The sequence below is a fragment of the Rhinolophus sinicus genome, linkage group LG06 (assembly GCF_036562045.2).
Source record: "Rhinolophus sinicus isolate RSC01 linkage group LG06, ASM3656204v1, whole genome shotgun sequence".
In the NCBI taxonomy this organism is placed as follows: Eukaryota; Metazoa; Chordata; class Mammalia; order Chiroptera; family Rhinolophidae; genus Rhinolophus; species Rhinolophus sinicus.
In genome coordinates, this window is record NC_133756.1 from 142,561,934 (window position 1) to 142,583,060 (window position 21,127).

Sequence of the window (21,127 nt, forward strand, 5' to 3'; positions counted from 1 at the left end):
TTACTCAGATAGGAAACTTCCTCTGGGATGCTGATGAGATGCACCGCTCCTTTCTCCCTGTGGATCTCACGCCGTAGCAGTTGATTCGGGCATACCTTGTGGCTTCCAGCATTGCTTGCCACAGCCCCCTTGGTTCCCCAGATGTTCATAATCTATATCAGGAACCCCAGCACCGGTGACCTCTGCGGGCCTCTCTTGCTCAACAAAATCTACAAATCTCACTTCTCAGGACTCGAGGATTCGGGTGCTCCAAAATGACACATCCTTGGAAAAACCAGGAAAAGTCATCATGCTTGTGCTGATACTAGAAAAGACACAGGGGAAATACCCTTACCTGCGATTGGTGGATCCCAGCTTCTCTATTTAACCTTATCTGTTCATGTTTTAGGAGCTGAAAGTCCCTTTCCAGGTGAGTTGATCCGATTTGGTTCTGAATCAGCCGGTCCATGCCTGCCTTCTCTCTGTGGGCTTCACTGCAGACTTCTCTAGCGCTTCCCACGAACACACTTAATTGGCCATGTGTCAGCTCAATTGCTGAGCTGATCTAAGTCATGATGAATCTTTCCTGCTCTTTGCCCCTGGCCCCAGCTTGCCACATAATTCTGTATCATCAGCACTCACCATGAATTTACATTTGTTCTTTTTTTTTCTGGGTCATTTATAAAGCTAGAGGCAGAAAGTGCCCGAGATATTGATTCAGAGGAACTGTGTTTTAGCCTTTCCCCTTTGCTGTTGAATATTGACAACAACAGCAGACATATGTTTGTGGGATTTGTGGATGAAAAAGGGAGTCACGGTCAAGAGATATTTAGAGAGAGATTTGGTGACGCGATGGGGAAGTTGTTGAGAGACAAGAGATCCCTGATGATTGTTGGCTGAACAGTTGCAGGGCAATTCCATCAACTATGAAAGTGGGAGTTGGGTGGAGAAAGAGAGAAATCATGAATTCAGTTTTGAAATTGTTGATTTTTGAGAAGTCAGTGGAGATAGCCAGGAAGACGTTGGATAAACACGTCTGCAGCCCAGATGCAAAGTCTGGGTTGGACACAGAAATTTGAGTCATTGGGGCAGAGCCATGAGAGTGGAGGAACCTGTCCAGGGTTTTGTAAACGGTGCTCAAGGGTATGAATGACTTGCTGTCTTCAGCCTTTCCAGAAGGCTATAGAAGTGACTGAGATGTATAACTTTCATGTCTGCCATGAGCAAGGAGCCTGTATGTACTCTGTGATGGGTATATCAGGGTGTATGTATTTCTTTATTTCTTTTTATTCCCCCCAAAGAAAATCTACTATGCAAAACACTACCAAACAATGCAGATTAATGAAATGGTGTTGCAGAGCTGTAAGAAAGGGGTGACCAGCATCCTCACATCCAAACTGTCCAAACGTCTCCACTGGATATTGGTATCCTTCCTTGGTGACCGTCTCTCCCACCATCACCAATGAACTTCCTCCACTGCTACCCTTCCACCATAAAATGCTCAGTTGGTCCTTCATTGTCCTAAACAATTCAGCTCTAGCTCCTAATTTGCACATTCCTTTCAGTAAAACCAAATCCCTGCACCTTTTTATAAAGAAATATGATACCACTAGCATTGATAAAGCATACCTCTTAGGGGCAGTGCCCCCACCCCATCTTAACCAATATGAGGCTTAGTATGGGATTACAAGCAGGATTTATCAACGTTGGTAGAATTGACATTTGGGGCTGGATAATTCTTTGTTGTGGGGGGCTGTCCAGTACATTGCAAGATGTTTAACAGTATTCCTGGCCTCTGTCCACAAGATGACAGTATCACACACCACCCTCCACCCCTAGGTGATTTCTCAACTCCCTGAGACAGAATTCCACTCATTAATTTTGTGACTTTGGGAAAATGTGCCTCAGTTTTGTCATCTATTGAGTAGAGATAATAATAGTATCTACTTCATAGAGTTCTAGTGAAAATCAAACGATTTAATACTTGCAAAAGACTCAGAACATGGCCTGCCATGTAAGAAGCTCTCAGTAAATGTTAGCTCTTATTATTATTCCAAAGGACATACCAAATATTCCTTCAAACTTCATATAGAACTTTCCCCAAGAAGGGCTCTGGTTAATATGATTTTCTTTTGGCAATGTAACTTAATGATTTTATTCTTAACCAACTCTCAAAGCCTCAGAACAGGTAAATTTAGCCCTTGTTTTCAAAAAAAGATTTAAGTTTTAATCCAGCTCAGTGAACAAAGACCAGTGATTTTCAGGCATCAGGTTGTCCCCTTAACGGTAATCTACCTGAGGGTGAGAACTTGTACTGAAATGAAAACACCTTGAATACGCATCCTACATACAGGGGGATACCCGGCATCCTCCTGCTCACCTCTGGGAATGTGTGTGTATGGTCACATCTCTTCTGGATGCCTTTGCTCCGATTCTTCCCCTGAATTCTTGATCTTCTCACCTGGCATGTTTCACCTGTCCCCTTACCCTGCATCCCACATGAGAGACGGTCAGTCCTTTCCTTTGATATCTCCAGCAGGGAGTTTATGCCGGTGATTCAGCAGTCACAAATGAAAAATCACTTTAAGTTGAACATTAGACATTCCTATTTTTAAAAGTCTCTTAGCAGTACCCATTCCTGGGAGCTTTTCCCTGGCTCTCTTCTCCCCCAAGTCCCACCCCCATTTCATCTTTCAGAAACTTCTTTCTGCCTCCTCTTCTCACCTCTTTCCCAGCTTGTCTTTGTTCCTGGGCTCCACCTACTTCTTCAAATTCTTTCTTCACTCGCTGAGCAACTTGGTTCTATTTGTTCCAGTCCTATGGCACAGCAATATTTAAAGATCTGTTACACAAAGCAGTGTGAAGGACATTGTTCTCCTCTGGCTGTTCATTAAGGTCCTGTGGAGACAGACCTTAATTCTATTCTTGACTGTCTCAAACCTGTAGTTGACTGCCTTCTTCACCACCAAGAAGAAAGCATTCACCTGAAGGTTCGAGAGTCAACATAAACTCATCTAAACAACAAATACAAATTCACAAATTTCCTTCGATGCACAAATTCTCCCTGCCTCAGAAAAGAGTTCCTTTTCCTTTCCATCCCATGCTCTTAATTTCATCCCCTCTCATCCCCTCTATAAAAAGTTAGAATTAAAACCCCTGGTGTCATTGAGGTGAGTGAATGAACTGGCTTTCAGTCCTCTGAAGGGAGGTTAGTATCTCCACTCCTTGGACATCAACACTGAGGCTCAGAGAGTACAAAACAGTGGTTCAAATTTACAGCAGTGCAAAGGGAGGATGTAGGGCTCTGAACAGGTCTGCCTGACTCCACAGTGCTTCCATCTCACCACAGTCGCCCCTGGATGGAAGGCACCCATAAATGAAGAGCTCATTCTTCATCTTTTCTGCTGTTTTGCCCAATAGCATTATCATCTGTGTGCTGCTATGATTGTTTATGTTGACCTGGCTAGGGATGCTCCTTGGCAAGATGCCCATTTGAAAGTCTGTTTACTTGCTTACTATCGTAAATTTTTAAAGCTCTTGGCTTACATAAGGCTCTCTTCAATCATTGACTTGGAACTTTTAAATCCTAATGCCAACTATACAAAAGAATTCACCAATATGGCACCCTTTATATAAAGTTCAAAAACATGCAAAATGAAACAGAATGTTCAAGAACATATTTGTAATAAAACTATAAAGAAAAGAAAGAATGTGTCTGCGAGTTAGCAATTGCCACAAAAAATGTTGTATAAGGAATCACCTAAAACTCAAGTGTCTTGAAGCCATAGTCACTTGTTTTCATGGAACTGGGGCTTCGCTGATCTAGGCTGGGCTCCACTGGGGTGACTCAGCTCTGCTCCACGTGTGTTTTGTTCTTCTCCCCGACTGACATATTAATCCAGACATGCTCTTTTTATGGTGATGGAAAAGGTACAAACAAAGAAAGTTGGAACATGGAAGGATATTGAAGGCTGGACTTGGACTGACCTATCATTTCTGCTTCCTTCTCTTGGCTGAAGAAAGTTACCTGGCCAAATTTTAAAAAATAGGGAAATGGGCCCTCACCACAGTGGTAGGGCTCTACAAAGTTACATAGAAAAAGGTGTGGATACAGTGAGGGGTAAAAAATTGGGGCTGGCGATGTAATCTGTCACAAGACAAAATTCAGGATAATATTTACCCCTGGGATGGGGGTGGGGGCAGGAGTGTTTATACCCAAGATGTGATGCACAAGGGGCTGCAATGAATCTGTTAATGTTGGGGTCCTTAAGCTGGTTTGTAAATTCATGGCTGCTCATCGTCTTGCTCTTTAGAGTTTATATATTTTATGCATGAAATATTATTTGGTAATGTCTTAAATTACTGGAATCAGATAAATAATAAAATGTATACATTGGGAATCTATGATTCTATACTACTTCAGCTGCACTTTTTAAATTTGTGCTTCTCTTTCCTGGTTCCTGATCTTCTACTTTTGTTTACCTTCCCTTGCCAATATAAATAATGGTTTGGTTATCTGATATCTGGACAGTAATATCATCTACATGCATATTTATAATCTTAGTACGTTGCTCACACTTTTTAAAAGATGCAGTGTTTACATTCTAACAGAGTTCATTTTCCTGAGTTCCTTTCAACGTAAACTCATCTAAAACCACAAAGTGTTGTCCTGGCAGTTATTAGTCTGGATTGATTAGGTTTGATCTCTGGGTTAATTTCACATGTAATCATATTATAGTTAGTCACACCTAGTGGCTCTATTAATTCAGATGTATTTGCACTTCCTTACCTATTAATTACAACCACCTCTGAAGACTGATTGGGTCTCAGCTACCCAAGAAAAGCAATCCCCACATATTAGGGAACAAATTACTGCCTCCCACACTAGGAGAACTTGGAGGCTCTGTAGAAATATTATTGATGACATCTTTCTTCTCTTCCTTCCTTGAAGATGAACGGTACACCTGTTACATGTACCAGAAATACCAAGGACAAGTTTAAACAGACTGGCAGAACTCACCTGGACCATGACCTGGAAAAGAAGCAGTGGGAGAGTCACTTACATAACATCCATGAAAGTGTTATTTGTAAGAATTAAAAAGTATGTATTTGGTTGAGTTCTACTTCACATAACTTATTCTTCTTTCTCTTTGGATTTAAAGACTGTTCACTAAGTAACTAAATGGGGGCATAGGCTGGATAGAAAGTCTGAAGCTGGATCTGCATTTAATCAGCAAGACACAGCACCCCACTCAAAGCGTGAACGACTTGCTACCCAAGTCCTAGCCAAAGCCCTGCTTTGAGAAGCATTATTTAGGGAGGACCGTTTGAAGGTCTTGTGGTTCCATCTATTACTCCATAAAATCTATCTTTAATTTCTGCATTCAGCCACCATCAGAACCATACCCACATGGCCCTTCAAAGCACTGTTTTTAACAAGGTGCAATTTTGTGTTAAGTTGCCAATTCATCTTGTGAAATGAAAACTACATTGAATTTACTGTAGGAGGAATTTTGTAGAGGACATTACAATCTACATTTCTTAGTAGATGAAGCCCTGCACAAGAAAGTTCTGTTTGGTCTAGGTTCTGAGAATAGCTCAGCATCTTCTGAGCAACTCAACATATGCTCATAGAAAATTGGAGTCATATAATGGACTTTGTTTCCCTTTACACTCTGGCCACTACACTAGGAAGCTCGGAGTTAGGTTAAAGGCTCAAATGCAGTAACCGCTTAGGATGTTACCTCTGCATACCTGCATTCTAACTCTCTTCTCTATCTTCACCGTTTAGTTTAGTTTATATCTTTATCTGATTTTGGTTTAGTTTTTGCTAATGGTTTTTAGTTTTTGCTAATACCCAATTTTATTGTATGTCTAACATTGGAGAACACAATGGGATGCAAATAAGTAATAAACAACAAGAATAACCTTGAAGATATTAAGTACAAAAATGTGTAAGTATGGATGGAGAGAGGTATGGATGGGGAGTTAGGCTAGGCAGCAGGCAGGCTGACTGTATGTATAAGAGTGCCTCAGTCTACAACATCACCCAAAGGCTGAATCTTTACCTTATCAACAGGTAGCAAAGCCCTCCTCCCCTGCCTCCAAAGCCTGACGTTCTTATATCCTTTATCCTAAGGCTATTGCCCTTTCCTACCCCCTACCTCCAGGAAATTCCGGGGAACACATTGAAACCATAGCATCAAGATGCTCTCTGTGCTTGCATTCAGGCACCCTCCGTGAAGCCTCTTCTCTGACCTGCATGAAGTTCTTCCTCTCCATGACCACCAGCTGGCGGTAGGTCTGAGAGGATCATCTCTGCATAGCTGCATGTAACCTTGGAAGTTCTGGAAGGAGCAGAGAATACAGTGCAGTGGAATAGCTACTACCCCCATGTGCTCTGATATATTTCATTTCAATGCAGCCTGCATTTCTTGAGGCGCAGGGTTGAGCACTGTGGGCTGATGCACAGAGGACACAAGGCTGGACTTCCAGGAGCTGTGGGATCAACAGTGTTGTCTGTTAGATCCCAACTTTAAAATATTTTTAGCACTGGAAACTCTTTGTCCAACAAAATCTTGCTGTTTCACTTTAGGAGATAAGAACAGAGCTGTCCTGGTTGGAGTGGACAAGGCTTTCAGGCCTGTCCAGCAGGGTGTCCCTTTGCTTCAGTCTCCTTTACTTCTGGGTAGAACCCTGGGATTCCTTGGAGAACAGTCTGAACCATTAATATGGCCACACCTAGTGGTTAACTCACTAGTGCTTGATCTTGAGGAAGTTACTTAAGTTCTTGGACCCTCAGTCTCCTCACGTGTAAAATGGGGACAAAAATTGTACCTACTTCATTGGAGTTGTTGTGAGGTTCAAATGAGCTTATGTATATAAAGTATTTGACATATTAATTTAATAGTGCCACTTAATCAATAAGTGATGGGCACTAATAAGCTATAGCTATTAGTCCTATTCAGGACTTATTGCTACTCGTCTTTTCAATGAACTGAAAGAGCTGCCGAATTCAGTAAATGAGGGAGCTCAAGCTCTGTCAATCCTACACCTCTCAAGGAGGAGATCATTTTTCCCATCAGGGAGATGATATAAAAGCAGCCAAACGATTACCCTGTATGTCAAGTACCAACACATATAAGAGATTTTTGTTTTTTTCTTAATCACCAAAAAATCATATTTGGATTTTCAAAAAGCAATGAAACCCATTTCTGGATAAAACTGTGGCAGAGCGATCTTGGGCAGGCACTTTGACCCCACGTGCCTTTATTCTCTTTTCTGAAGGATGGAGGCCATGAACTGAGCTTGGTTCCCAGAGTTTCCAGGAGGTTCAAATAAGGCCTTGAATGTGCCAAGTGTCCTTTGAGCTGTTTGTCAAAAAGCCCCAAGGAGCCCTTGGCACCTAGTAGGCGTCCGTAAATATTTTTTGCATCTGAATTCTTTCCATCTGGGAAGTTCTCCAATGTCCTGGTATCCCCAGCTCTCCCACCAAGCAGGTCAGAAAAGCAACTTAAAGGATTCATTTTAATGTCCATTTTTCCACTTTTCTGCTGAAAAACCACTTACAAAGCTGCCAGCTTTCTCATTTAGCTTTTTCTGGCCTGATTGCATCTTATTAAGGGTCACTTCCTCCATCAGCATAAGGAAGACTCCATTCTGTCAACAGGAGAGAAAGGGCTGGGTCTCCAGTCACAGGGCAATTCATTCATTCACTCACTCATTCATTCATAACTGTTTCTTGAGTGTCTATTATGCACTGGAAATAGAATACAGAGTGAAAAAGTACACCCACTCCCACTCTTCCTGGAGTTTACAGTTTGGGTGCGGGGGCGGGTGCGGGAACACACACATTAATTAAATGGTCATAGCCATGATTAGGGCTGTGCTGCATGTTCAGAGAAGACTTCTGGTAAGTGATGCCTGATCTGAGATCTGAAGGAGCCATTGAGAAAATGGGGGGTGGAGGAGAATTGGGGAGAGTGTTCGAAAGGACATCGTATGCAAAGGCCCTATAGAAGGAGCCTTTTTTGGAATGTAGACAAGCAAGATCAAGAAAGTTCACTTGCTTTTTGGTGGGACCCTTAGGCTGGGGACACACTGGTCCCCATATAGAGCCAGTCAACGCAGGCTGGAGTCAGTGAACTCGGGTTCTAGTCCTGGTCCTTCTTGGACCTCAGTTTTTCAGCTGTAAAATGGGTTAAGACACTTCTTGTAGCTCTATAGTGAGGGTAGGAAGTACAATGTGTTTTTGTCACCTGATGACGAGTGGAGAGCAGATGCCTAGGTGTCAATCCCCCTCTCCCATAGAAGCCGGCTGGAGTTGGGATTAGGAGCTACGAAACAGGGCGTCCGCGCTTCTAAGGCTGGAAACTGGCCGCCACAGCGGGCTTGAGGTCGTCCCCTCCACCCGCCTGCCCGCAACATATGCGAGAAGGAAAGTGCTACGAACGCCAAACGGCCGCCCCCCGCTGGCGCCATCTGCTCGGCTGCGCCGCCCCTGCCCGGCCGAACCACGGCAGCTGCACGCTCAACCCGCCGCCCGCTCTGACCGCGACCGGATCCCCGCCCTGGCCGCGCCCAGGACAGCACCTATCCCGAAGGCAGCACCATCCCCTGGCTGGCGGGGCGGAGGGCTGGCGGCCGGGGTGGAGGGTGGGGGGTGGGAGGTGGCGCTCGGAAGAGAGCCCTCCAGGAAAGTCCTCCAGCTTACCGCGAAGCTGGTCCAGGTCCAGCCATTTCGCCTTTGCTCGAGTTTCTAGTTCGCCTTCAAGCCAGGCCGGGGCTTGTTTGGACACGCCCTGGACAGGCATCCCAGCAAAGCATATGAATATACCTGTCTCGGAAGACAGATAATCCAGAGTTCTAACATCGACTCTAAAACTGCCCAGCTGTGTGCTACTGTGCAAGTCACTTAACCTCTCCAGGCTTCTGTTTTGTCTTCTGCAAAATGGATACAGTAAGACTTGTCCCCAAGGATGCTAGAAGGATTAAAAGGGAAGTTCCTTGTGAAGTTTTTAGCACAATGACTGGCACGTGAATGAAACTTAATTGCTAGCTATTAATTTTATTCAAAGCTTACCTTCCTGGGGCTTTATGGTTACTTGCTGGATTTCTGTAGCTCCTTAAAATTTCAACTTGCTGCTGCATCCCTACCCATTCACCTTCTTCAAGCATGGATGGAGAGGCAGAAAGATGCCTCTGCTTTTTGGAACATTTTCCATCCGTGAATGGCCAGGGCATTGGGGGAATTCCTGGATTCCCCACCCCCTCCTGACCATGAATGAGACTTATGTTGCAAATAGCTTTTAATAATTGCCCAGCAACACTCTTTTGTTATCAAGTCCACCATAGGACCAGCCAAAAGAGTAGCTGGTAGGAAGACAGTGACAACAAAAGATGGACTGAGAACAGGGAAACAGAAAATGAAGAAACTCCACCTAGGGAAGGGGCTGCATTCATTACACTGAAAATAGATCATTTCAAGACTTTAACCCAATGCGAAGGTAATCAGAGGCATGGGTTTTAGTCAAAATTCTGTCACTTACTAGCTGTGTTACTTTGGGCAATTGAGTTAACAAATTGAGTGCCTACTGTGTGCCAGGCACTGCGCTAGGCTGTGGAATTACAAAAGTAAACAAAACCTAGACTCCATCCTCAGGAGTTTACTGTCTAGTGGGAATCAGACAAGCATGGGTGCCATGGTGGAGAATGCTATGGAGCCTCAAAGGGAGGCTTGTCAACAATCTAAGGGTTTAGGGCAATTCACTGAGCCTCACTGTGCCTCATTTTCCCCATCTGAGGCTGGGGGCTAACAATGCCCACCTGGAAGTTTTATGAGAACTAGCAACTGATGCTTTCTTCACCCCTGGAACCTAACTTCCTACCTGTCCCCACCCCAAAAGTCCAGCACATTCTGCCTTCCTTCAGCATCCAAGTAGCTGCCTTGAAGTCTGATTGGAAGAAAATATGAGAAAACACAATGTACAGAAAACCATCATACAGCCCAAGAGCTATGTATCCTTGTTACAAACACTGATGTGAAAGGTTCCTGCTATTCTCTGTGGTACTTTGGGCACTAAACAATATGAATGGATGATGATGATGGGGTGAGAAGAAGGTGAAGGGGAGGGGGAGGCATGATAGTGGAAGAGGAAGATTTGCCTCTCATAGAAGAGCGGGGTCATACAAGGGCTCTCTCACAATCATCCGATTGCTTTTTAAAGAAATGCATGATTTAACAAATGTGTTTTAAGCACATACTCTGTTCCAGATAGTGAACAGACCAAAGTCTCTGCTCTCAGGAACTTATCCATTCCTGGTGGGTGTTCTGAGTGCAATCAAGTATGCAAACAATGTGAAGTGGCTGGTGGTAAGTGCTCTGAAGAAGATAGAAGAATAAAGGGTTAGGGAGTGATGGGGAGTGCTGATTTATGCAGCAGCAAAGCACATTAATCCTAATCTGAGAATTTTTGGTCTGAACCTAACCATCATTTGGAAGGAAAGCAAATCATTAATATCTAACTCTAGGTAATATATACAATTCTTCCCAACTTTTCTGAAATAATCTATAATGTATTGCCTATAGATTATATAGACAAAATGAACATTTTAAAAATGCCTTAATTTCATTCAGATTCAACCAATGCAACATGTTAATATAAATCCTTCCAGTCTTTTTTATGTACATACTATATATGCTTTAAAAGGGAACATAACATACTATATTGTAATAATATTCCACGATAAAATTTCCTTACTCTTAGACATATTTCTTCAACACCATTTAAAATAACTCTATATTATTTCATTGCATCTGTGTATCATAATTTAATCAACTGATCTATGATTGAGCACTACCAGTATGTGGGAGATACCCCCTTTTTCCTGGTTTAAACAATCACACAAAGAACTTCTAATTATTTACCCCTATCCTTAGTTAATTCCAGGTTCACAGGGCCATCGTTATCTTCCCGGGGACTTTGGAACTCTCTCAGACAAGAGAAGCAGAGAAATAAGATGGTGCTTCTGAGGGGAGGTGGTGTCATCTTCTGGGGCCAACTCCCTGCAAAACAGGGAGCCCAATGCCCTAAGTTTGGGGGCTGCTTAGAGTTTCTGTACAGCACTCAGAATTATTCCACACTAGGGAAGGTCAATCTTTTTTTTTAATTTTTATTGGGGAATATTGGGGAACAGTGTGTTTTTCCAGGGCCTGTCAGCTCCAAGTCAAGTTGTTGTTTTCAACCTAGTTGTGGAGGGCGCAGCTCACTGCCCATGTGGGAATCGAACCGGTTACTTGGGTGTTATGAGTACTGTACTCTAACCAACTGAGCCAACCAGCAGCCCACTGAAGGTCAATCTTTTTATGTATCAATTAGCTCATTGTCTTTATAAAATTACTTACCTGACACAATTTAAGAGACCCAGAAGGTCCACCACTTGGAATTAGTGTAATCTGGAGCAGTTACTCAAGATTTCTGAGGCTTTATATCCTCCTTCATGAACTGGGGATGATAATACCTGCCTGGAAGGGTCATTGCAAGGAGTAAATGAGGCAATGTTTATGGACAGGCTATGCTGAAGCAGGAGGATGCTTTATCCACAATACCGTGTTTTCCTGAAAATAAGATGTAGCCACACCATCAGCTCTAATGCATCTTTTGGAGCAAAAATTAATATAAGACCCGGTCTTATTTTAGTATACTATAAGACTGGGTCATATATAATATAATATAATATAATATAATATAATATAATATAATATAATATAATATAATATAATATAATATAATATAATATAATACCAAGTCTCATATTAATTTTTGCTCCAAAAGACACATTAGAGCTAATTGTCTGGCTAGGTCTTATTTTCAGGGAAACACTGTAGATGATAAATGCCAGGACCTTTGCTAAGCACTTTGCATATTTAATCCTCAAGCAAGCTCACTGGAATAGATATTATCGTTCCCATTTTATAGATTTGGAAACTAAGGCCAGAGTGGATAAATAATCTACTCAAGAAGCGGAGCTGGAACTGGTATTCACCCCCAGGTCTATCTAAATTCAAAGTCTATGCCTTAAAAAAACCACTCCATTCTACCTCCTCAGCTCCATGTAACGGGGAAACATTGCAACCCAAAATTCCATTAGCGTTTTAGGGCCCAAATCCACCCAACCTCAAACATCTACTAACTCATGTTGGAAGTCTAGCCCCCTTGAAGGATCCTCCTTCCCTGATATTTCTGTCCAGATTAATGCTTGCTGTCGTGTCTAGCTACGCTGGTACTTTAGAACCTCTGTCCACAGCAGACCCACCATGAGCTAGAATGTCCCACTGCCACTCTGGTTGCAGCAGATCTCTGGCAATGTCTTTTGTCAACTTTATTGAGGTGTAATGACAAATAAAATTGTAAGATATTTAAAATGTACAATGTGATGATTTGATATATGTATACATTGGGAAAGGATTCCTCCCATCAAGGAGTGTATCTACCTCCTTTTTCATTTTGGTAGGAACATTAAGTTTTACTCTCTGGCAATGTCTTGATGTCAAGGAGCAGGAGTCCTGCGGTTGCCTCCCCCACATTGTAGATTTCTCTCCAGTTCCCTTACTTGCAAGATTGTCCTTTGCACGGGTTATGTTCATGTGGGGAAGGTGGAGAGGCATGGTAGGTATTATAGAACTCTAAATGTTCCAAAGCTCGGTAACATAGCTCCATTTTTCTGACTCGAGCTTTGCCTATCCTGACGTAGCCTAAGTAGTCATCATTACACCTGTGAAGGTCAGTCTGGAACCATGTTTCTACCACCACCTGGTAGGAGCCAATATCGGCGAGACTCTGCTGTAGTTTGCCCTGGGCAATGACATTTTCAAGAGATGAGTTGGAGATGGTGCAGCTAAATTAGGATGGGAATCCCACAGCAGGGAGCCTCAGGCATTATAGAGTTTAGGGAGACCCTTTTTATAGTATGCTTTTCATGGCTCTTTCTCTCAAGGAACAGACATTCTGTCAAGATGGGGACGTCAGGATGAGTTCAGAGGTCAGCAGCTACCTTAAAATCGTCATTTCCTGTGATCTCTAAGCCATTAGCTGAGTATGACTCCATCATGCAAGATTTAATTAACAACTATTTATTGAATGCCTACTATGTGTCAGGGGTTATTCCACTATTGTAGGAACTAGAAGTGCAGTATTAAAGAACATAGAAATAGTTTCTCAGTCAAGGAGACTGGAGATACCAATTTTCCTTATGAAGGATTTTCCCTCAGGACCCCCAGTGTCTTTTCTGGCAATTTGGATTCCATTAGAGCCCTGGGAAATCCGTCAGATATATCTATGTATGTCATAATCCCAACTGTGGACTGAATTCCAGTCCTTTCTCTCAAAAGCACCTTGGCTCTCACCATACTTGGCTTAAAGCCATGGATTCTGGAGCCATACTCCCTGGGTTCAAGTTGTGACCCTGATCGCCTCTAGTTACTGACCTTGGACAAGTTATTTAACCTTTCATGCTTTGGTTACCTTATTGGCAAAATGGGATAATAATAATAGTGAACACTATCAAGTGCTTGCCATATGCCAGGCACTGTTTCAAGTGCTTCAGATGTATTAACTCAGGATTCTCACAATAATTCTACAGAGCAGGCACTATTAATACCCCATTTTATAGGCAGGAAACAGCCACAGAGATGTCAAGTAATTGGCAATTATGAAACCATTTATATGAGATCATTTACGGATTTAAATGAGGGGCACAGAAAGTGGTCAATGAATTGTTATTGTTATTAGTTAATGATCATTTTAAATTTAAAAAGTAGACAAATCTCAACTATGAGGAAAAGCACATAGAAAAATCTAGAGGGAAATATATTAAACACCAATAGTGGTTGCCCCAGTATAGTGTGATGATTATAGGTGACACTTTTCATACTGATTTAGGCTTCTATAAAAGTGTTTCAAATATTTTACTATGGGTATGTATTTCTTTAATATTCATCAAAAATAATGCTAAAAATCCTCAGAGAAAATAAACTGGAAAGCTTCTCCTCCAGCTCAATATTTTCATGGACAACTTCTTGTTGGTCCTGGTGACAACTCTGAATTCTCCTCCTTGATGATGCTGGGCCCTGTGGGGGCCCCCAAGACCCCCTGACATGGTGACCCCCATTCCCAGGGGCAGGAAGGGGCTTCAGGAGACATTTACTTCCCCAGTGACTCACAGATCCCATTACTCACTTAGCTTCATTATATCTTTAATTATGACCTTTTAGTCTTAGTGAAAAAGAAGTATAATTTTACTTTAAGATATATGCCAGGCCTACGCACCCAACATTTCCAGGTTTCATGGAAATTGCAGGGATCATAGAAATTTAACCTGATAATTACTTCAATATTTCAAGGCACTCAGTTTTACTCTCTTAGAATAATTATGGGTTGTTGTTTTTCTCCCAAATTCTTTTATTTCCCCATTATTACAGGTTCTGCTCATTTCTGTTGTGTATGCTTAGAGGCAGAGATGAATGCAGGCAGCCTTATGTACTCCTATCCGTAATACACTATTGTTAATATATGTTTCTCTTTATTTTCTCCCATTGTTATTTCTCTTAGACTATAAGTTTTATGTGAGCAAGGAAAACATGTATTTGGTTCACTCTACCCCTTGTGCTGAAAAAGAATTTAGTACATAGCAGACGTGCAACAAGTATTTGTTGAATGAATACCCAAACGAATATATTTTGAAGTAATTATACTAGTTGCATTTGCAATTTTCTTGTCATCAAGTCGTGTTGAGTGCCGACACTGGCAAGGCAGCATAGGTCCACAATGCCATAGTGAAACCCTTGGAGCCAGAGGGGCTTCAGAATTCAGAATTTCCTAATTTGATAAAGGGTATCTTACCTAACACCCCAGCAGTGGCTGGGGCAGCACCCCATGATCAAACAAGCAAACAGATATATTTTGCTATGAAAATAAATGAATATACACATTACATGGGAGAAATAAAAACTATAAATAATCTCAAGTCAGTTCAGGTGAGTTTTTGGTGCTAAATAATCCAGGTCAGGTTCAGCTCTGTTGTCAAATGAGTTAGAAGAACTTTTGGTTGTTAGGAGTTTGATACTGCAGGTAAGGACCTGGGGACCTATACAACCCAATGCTTAAAAGTGTGGGCTATAGAGCTAGCGTTGTTTCATCTGGGTCTGCCACTCATTGGCTGTAATCTTGGGCAAATTATTTACATTCTTTGCCTTCAGTTTCCTCATCTATAAGTGGGAATGTAACAGGGCCTAACGCACAAGACTGTTATGAGGATTTAAGAGTCAATACATAAAAATCTGACCCATAGTAAGTGCTCAACAAACTAGCTATTAACATATTACCTCATTTCGTAATGCAAACAAACAGCTTGTGAGACATAGTATTTCGGTTGTTTGACAAATGGGGAAACAGAAAGCTGTGCAGGTTAAGAACCGGCCTGAAGTTACACAATGGGAGACAATGACCGGGCAAGGATTTGAAACTCCAGCTACAGCATCTTGTCCATTACACCAGCTTGCCTAAATTCTTTTATGGCCCAGATTCTTTTTGTCAGTTGTTACTCTCTGCTTTCCCCTCTCCAGCACAAAATTTTTGAGGAAAAAAATTAAAAGCCCAGGAAAACTGGAAAATGTTTAGCTGTGCATTTTATTAGCAGGTTCCCTCTCTCTTCTTTCTCCTTCTTTCTCTCTCATTTTGTTGAAAAGCAAGAGGCAAAAGAACTTGGCACCATTTCCATCATGTCGATTCTTCTGGGTTTCTCAAATGTTGTGATCCCTGGAAAGCCGGGATTCATGCTTACCTCCACTCTTCATTAAGGCGGCCGTGGACGTGAGCTCAGGAAGGCAGGCTGCTGGTGCAGTGGGTGGGCATGCTGAATACCACCCGAACCACAGCTGGGGCTGCCCTTGTCAGAGTGCCAGACTGCCTTACCCAGTCTGTTCTCGCCCGCTCCCTGGCCCTCGCCCATCTGCTGCAGAATTCATAAAGTGCTGAAGATCACAAACATCTGAACCTATTATAGGTAACATACTTCAATTACATCCTGATTGTGGGCTTGGCTTCCCCCAAGCTTGGTTGATAATGGCACAAGGATCAAATTCTTCCTGCAAAAGAAGCATTAATCTCTAGGTCATTCTGTCATTTGGGATGTGCTTAGGAAGAAGCCATTCTCCTGTATGCTGCTTGCTTTGTCTCATTCCTTTACCTGACAAGGGAACCAGCAGATAAAGAAAAGATGAGGGAGAGAGAGAGAGAGAGAGAGAGAGGCTTCAAACCGTCTTATAGGAACTTATGATTATGTGCTGATTTGGTGTTTGCTTTCTCTATTACGAAACAAGTGATTTGTTAGTTGAAATGACCTTTGTTCTCTTGAGGGTTATCTGTTCTGGCTGTGGGCTTACATCGTGCAAACTGTGACCACTCTTCTAAGAACATCAAAAAATAAGCCACCCATATGTCCTCAGTCTACTGCTTCCACATGTCCCTGCCTTTCCTTTCTCTGCGTGCTCTGGGCCACACTACTGGGGGATGGCACCCCAAGCTTGGGCAGACCACAGGTGGGTTCAAATAGAAGCCTCATAAGGAGGACATCTCAGCCTGTTCTACGGTACTTTCACTTCCCATTTTTACTGAACGTGCAAACAAGAGGTTAAAAGATACACACGGAACACCCAGCTGAGCCATATTCGAGCCTGAGGCAAAGGAAAATTCAGTAATACCAGTGCTGTCTTTATTTTAAATTTTGATATTTTGTATATCATGGAATTTTTGTATTAATTTTGATTTTTTAAAAAGATTGCAACAAAACCTGATTTTTATTGATTACTGAGTTTTTTGGCACTCTTAAATTCAGCGCCTGGTCCCAGCCCTGATACACACTCCCCGATGAGTGAGGATGCTGGAGTACTTATGCACAAACTCCTGCCCCTCATTGGTTGCAGGTTGCTCAGGGAGCATAATTAACGCAGGGGCACACTGAGTGCCCCGTGTGCAGGTTACGCAGGCACCGGTAGCATCCGCTATAATGTCTATCTTGGACCAATCGTGTGGCCAGAGAAGTATGATTGGCAGTCCTTTCAAAAACTATGTGGTTTGAAGGAGCATTTCCCAAATCTGTATTCTGAGCAGACCTGTGACTTATGAATACCCTACATAGCCCTCTCTTGGATGTCATGAGCCAGTGCATTCCTGTATTTTTTTCTCAAGATAGTTTAAGTTGGGTCTTTTTCACCTGAAACCAGAATCCTTAGGCTCTTACAGGTGGATGGCTGAGGACCTTGGGGCTCTTCCAGCTTGTTAGGATACGGGAAAAGGGGATTGGAAGGCCAGTAGAGCGTTCCTATGCCTCAGGGCTCCACCTCTTCAACTTGTGGGGGGAGGCTGGGGAACACTTGGGGGGACTCCAAAGTCATTCATACGGATCAGTAATAAGGATAGCAACAACCTTAGATTTGCATGGCACTTTATAGTTCCAAATCATGTTCACTGTCCTATTTTTCCCTCAGAAAGGTTTAGAGGTACAGGCAAGCCAAGCTTTAGCATTCCCATTTCACAGATGAGGCAACTGAGGCTTCAAGAAGCCAGTGACCCATCTATTACCTAGTAGAAGCAGAGCACCTTGTCTCTTACTTCAACAGACTCAAACCAAAAGAGACTTAGAACTTGACCTTCCTTAGAGCAGACTCTTTTCCTTTTCTTCTGTTAAGGTAAACTTTAGTTCACTGATTCCGTTCCTTGAATACTATAAGAAGTAACAAGTGACTGTTGTGCTTCTCAGGAACAGGGAACTTGTCTTTGTCACCTCCAAATCAGCAGCTCCAGCCCAGTTCCTGGCAGGCATAGGTGCTCAGTCGATGTTTGTTGAATTGGATCAATACGGAGGAAGGAGCAACTCAGAACATTTCTGGCACCAGGAGATGTTGGAACGTTTAGAGGCAGGACAGGGATGGTAAGAATCGTTATATTATCTACTTATTGAAAATGCACTGTACCAAATTCTTGATATACGCCTCCTCTGTTTAGCAACCACAAAAAATAAATGTTGTGTTCCCTGTTTTACAGATCAGGAAAGTGGAGTTTAGAAAGATGGCAGGGCTGGGATGGAAACCCAAATCTGCCTGACTCCCAGACCCGTGTTTCTAAACCACACATGCTCTGTCCTCTCAGAGGTGACCCTAAGTCATACTGCAGTTCAATGAGACAGGCTCTCTGCAACAGTCTGGTCTTACTTCAAGAGTTTCTTTTCCTCTCCCATCCTTCAGGAGCGCTCCAGGTGATTTCACACTTTGGCTTATAAAATCGAGAACAAAATGGGAAGAGGAAAAGTGCCGGAGGTTCTGGATAGAGCTGGTTGGAGGCATTTGGGGAAAGTTTGGAGGAAAGCTTCTAAGAGAGTATAGGACGAAGCACCGAGGAGAAGGAAAAGAGGGTGGAAGAGTGCTGCTGGGAGGTTTCGGAATTAGACTCCCACTGAATCAGGAGACTTGTACGGTTATTTTGGGCTTGTTTGGAAGATGCATCTTTAAATGCCACACTGCTCGGGACTAAAGCTTGCAAGTCAATGGGTCTCATAGGAGGGTGAGCTGAATTGATCTGAAGGGTGTATGGGCAGAAGCTGGGCAGCCTTTGGTGGAGATATTAGTGACAGGTCCCCGCATGGACTGGAGGAGGGCTGGACCACCAAATCTTTCCGAGTTTGTGTATCTCCGAGTCTCCCACCCGCTTAAGCCTGGAGGCAGCCTGCCACTTTACTCATCTCCTGCCTTACCAAACGTTAATCAGTCCCTGCCTCCCACCCCATCTTAATTCTTTGCAATGATCCGTGCTAGACACACAGACTGTGCTGCTTAAAATCCCTCCGTCAGGCAAATATGAAGTTATTCACATATTTCTTGCATATTTTTCATGAAGCGAGTTGGTGATGAAATGACTCTCAAATGCCTTCACCATTTTACGCTGGGGATCCTGCTCTGCTTAATGTATGTGTGTCTTCATGCCTCAGCTGCACTGAACGTTCTCCTTTCCTGTTTATGTTTATTTTGGAAGCAAAATGTGTTTACAAAATCAGTTAAAAAGTGTTAATGATCAGTTTCCAGAATACTAATGTGAATCCAAATTACTTTCACATGAATCAAGACAAATTAAAAAATGCCATTTGATCATAAACTGTTTTAAGTTTGTGTTACAAGTAGCACAGCAAATCTGAATATATGCCTTTTTTAAAAAAAGAGCAGTTTCAATGAACCATTTTGGTGGCACAAAGAAGTTTAGAGTAAAACGTTTCTTCTAGAATGCTGGGAAGAGGGAGGCTTGAGGGGAGGAAAGAAGCAACTTTAGGGCATTCACGTAGGAAAAAGTGCTAGGGGACATCCTCAACTATCCGGAGGAAAACAGTGTATGTAATTGTCAAAAATAGGATTGAGCTGTGAAACTTACATGATTTTCACCTGCCTTGTGTATTATTTCTTTGGTGTCTAGAACAGGGCTTGGCACATGGTAGACAATAATATTTGCAGGATAAATGAGTGAATAAAATCAGCTATATAAACAATAAAATTTATTCCAAGAGTTTATTTTTTTCTGAGCCAATACAAAAATTATGAAGTTCATGGCAAGATAGAGTGGAAAACTGAGAACCATATCACGGAGAAACTACCAATTCCGTATTCAGATACTATGCCCCCTTCCTATGCCACAGCCCTAGGTGGGCGACCCAGTAAAGTTGCCCCTGACATTGGGGGTTTCTAATAATCTGAGATACAGGGAGGATGTTGGCTTAAGTATGGCCTTTGCGAAGTCACAACTGCTGTCCACCTGAATTTACCCGAATATACATTTTTCAGTGGTTCCATCAAAACCTATACAGAGATGGAGATACGTGAGCCACTGCTGGGCTGTTAGAGGGCATCTTCTCTTGGGCCAGATGATCTAAGGCAGTGGTTTTCCAGGATTTCCTGGGGTTGTGGTGAGAAGAAGATGGGATTGGGGTAGGGGAGAAAGCAAGTCTGGGCTGTGGCATACTGGAGACTTCCACCTCCTGCCCAAGCAACCCTGTCTTGCTTTGATTTGCAAGGTAAGATTTTGTTTGATGAAAGTCTTCAGGTGCTATTAAAAAGGAGAGTGGCAGGTTATAATACTTATCTACAAAGCCAAAGGAGCTGGCGAAGGGTAAGGCCAGGGGTTTGGATCCAGCTCCCCACAGATCTGCCTACCTCTGAGTTAATGCATACAGGGGTACAAAGCAGAGCCTTCATTAAAAATAATCCAGCTTCAGATTCTCTAGGTTATTTTGCAAAAACTCTCCATGTCTGTATTTTAAACTCTCCATGTCTGTATTTTTAACTCCCCCTGTCTGTGTCATGGTTTTAGTTCCAGCTCTGAAGGACATGTAGAAGTGGGGGGAATTTGACTTCCATGTAGCCCAGTGCTCTGAATGTCCCCCTTTTCAGGTTTTCGAGGGCTCTTTGGCTCTTGGCATTCAGAGCAGAATCTGGTAAACCCATTCATAAGTAGCTTTGACATGGCCCAAATCTGTGTCTTAAAGGGATGAGTAGTGGTTTCAGAGAAAGAAGGAAGCCAGGGAACTTGCCAGCTTGGAGAAAATGGTGGCTGAGAAGCCTGGAGGATGGGGTGCTCTTCCTGGCAGCCCTGGCAACCAAGACCTGCTCCCCATCTTTGACTCATCACCTAGACCCAGGCTGGAAAGACCTACCTGGATGCCAAAGTGACCCAATTGTCCCTCCTCAACCCTCTCAAGCTAGCAAAATATGAAGGGAAACAGCTTTGGATTCATGCTGACTTGGATGACATCCCATCTTTGCACGGGCTCTGTGACCCCTGTTTATCTCTCATTGATTATACTAAAACTTAGACAATACTCTCTGTTTCCTCGACAGGAGCTGGACAGGCTTTCTTGTCTCAGAATAGCAAGAAAGGGTCAGGGTATGGCCATTGAAAGCTGCTATCCCAGGAGGCAAAACTATGGAAGATACAAAGGAAACAGCCCTCTTACTTATCTGTCACACACACACACACACACACACACACACACACACACCTCTCTCTCTCTCTCTCTCTCTGTCTCTGTCTCTGTCTCTGTCTCTGTCTCT

General features: G+C 42.8%; 1 long non-coding RNA gene across 2 annotated transcripts in view; it reads left to right on the forward strand.

Annotated features, from left to right (window-relative positions):
* Positions 1–11,605, forward strand: part of LOC109450855 (uncharacterized) — a 145,574-nt gene extending 133,969 nt beyond the window's left edge. For both annotated transcript variants that reach the window (XR_012497559.1, XR_012497558.1), the window contains 4 exons: positions 230–409; positions 4,931–5,080; positions 6,150–6,276; positions 8,290–11,605. This is a non-coding gene — a long non-coding RNA (uncharacterized LOC109450855). The remainder of the gene's footprint in view (positions 1–229; positions 410–4,930; positions 5,081–6,149; positions 6,277–8,289) is intronic.
* The last annotated feature ends 9,522 nt before the right edge of the window (positions 11,606–21,127 follow it).